At 41.7% G+C, this 1,979-nt stretch overlaps 1 non-coding gene across 1 annotated transcript; it reads right to left on the reverse strand.

Annotated features, from left to right (window-relative positions):
• Positions 1–940: 940 nt before the first annotated feature.
• On the reverse strand, positions 941–1,012 carry Trnaa-agc. Its single transcript has one exon. It is a non-coding gene; the product is annotated as a tRNA-Ala (tRNA).
• Between the last annotated feature and the right edge of the window lie 967 nt (positions 1,013–1,979).

The raw sequence follows: 1,979 nt of genomic DNA on the forward strand, positions 1-1,979 counted from the left end.
CTGCTTATTAACTGAAGTTGCTTGAAGTCTTGGCCAAGTGGGAAAAAGGAGAACACAGGAAGTTCTGTCAATGTCCTTTACTTGTTAATGCGACAGGGTGTCACTAGCTGGAAGCTGAGGTTGAAGCTCCAAGATTAAAAAAAAAAAAAAAAGATATGCCCCTTTCCCAAAGGGGACTAGACCTTCCACTAAAGAGACAAAAGAGCTAGCCCGAGAAAGCCATACTCGCAATGAATAACGTAAAAGCTCCAGTTTTACAAACTGAACCTGTTTTTTCTTGAAAGGAAGAATTGAAGTGAGCAGTTTGAGAATCAGTGAGGCAAATATAGAAATTAAAAAAGAGGTCACATCCAAAATGATGTGAAATTACTGACAAAATGCAGTAACCGGGAAAGAAGAAAAAAAAAATCTGTGTCGAAACGTTTCTATATCACTTCTTTGTGTTTGGTTTCTGAGAGAACTGCCGCCTTTTGAGATCAATTTACCCAGTACTGCATATAGTCAGGCCTGGAATAGAGCATTTTCTTTCCGGAGAGTTTGTGTGAAATCCATCATCTCTCCAGGAGCCTGGAAATGTGAAACCTGAGACCAGCGCTCAGCCTAACCGCCCATCCCCCATCCCACCCCTGCACCAAAACCGAGTGAAAACACTAATTCATTCACAAACTTTTCTAATTTAACATTTATATTTATATAATTGAATGTAAATCTTTTTTTTTCCCCATGGAACACCGTCAAAAATTATTCTTGTTTTCCCTTGTGGATCACCACCTGTAAAAGCTGCTGAGGACAGAGAATAATGAAATTTAACAAAATTTAAAAATCTAAAAGACTACACATAGCTAGAGCTATATGTAAGCACCGGGAGAAGAAGAATTTTCGAATTCTACATGGATGGGCTGTGATTACAATGTAGAAGAAATGATGGCGAGAAAAGAACTGGAGATGCTGGGGATCGAACCCGGGACCTCATGCATGCTAAGCATGCGCTCTACCACTGAGCTACATCCCCGACACGCTGCATTATCTCTTTTCAAACCACTTTCATGAAATACAATACATTTACTCCCTTTAAATATTTACTTGTGTTTTTTGGTGAGCGAGTATTAGAATTTTCATCTTCCTTTTTTATAGAACTTTGCCACCGAGGAAACCTGATGCCCCACATTTTGTTGACGTTCTGTAAGGAATGCCAACAGCCCAGTATCGGAAATCTCAGTAAGAAACACTCTCCCTGATCCGCCCTTTCAGAGTGACTTTCTCTTTTAAAAAAGACCTTCAGGATAAAGAATAGATCCTTCCAGGAAAGACAGAAAACGTTTTACCAATGACTATCTTTACGTAACTGCAGCCAATCAATTCCTTCCCCCATCTTCGCGTCCTTTTCTCGGACGGACGCCAGAAACCTCTCTGCACTTTTTCTTATGACAAGAGGAGCCAATGGAAGAAAGATTTCTGCTAAAATGATGATGATATGATGATGACGATGATGATGATACATAGAAACTTGTTTCACTCTCTTAACTGGGAGGGTTAAAGGGTAAAGATGTTAGATTGCCTCCCGCAGCCTCGTGATCCGCAACACAAATCAAATCCAGACCAAGACTCCTCGGGTCTTGCTCTGATTCTTCGGATTGAAAAGCCAAGAATGAAGCAGAAACGTGTTCTGAGATTGAGGAGCTCTACTTGCGTGTTGTTTGATTTTCTGCTGAGGGGGTGATTCTACCGGACCTCTGCCTAGAGAGTTCAGGAAGACCTCAGATACAGTGACCTGTGAGCAATCAGGAAGGATGGACACGGAATGCCTAGTAGAAATCAGGGTAGAGCTAAGGAGGTAGTGTAAGGGGAAGCGTGGCAACACTAAGGATACCAGGAGGAGCAAGGGGAAGATGAGGCTGGAAAAGCTGTCTTGACAAGATGACACCAGCATTTCTCACCCCCTTTCCATTGCTAAGGAGACCTAAATTTAATAGTAGACC

Source organism: Marmota marmota, unplaced genomic scaffold (assembly GCF_001458135.2).
Source record: "Marmota marmota marmota unplaced genomic scaffold, marMar, whole genome shotgun sequence".
In the NCBI taxonomy this organism is placed as follows: domain Eukaryota; kingdom Metazoa; phylum Chordata; class Mammalia; order Rodentia; family Sciuridae; genus Marmota; species Marmota marmota.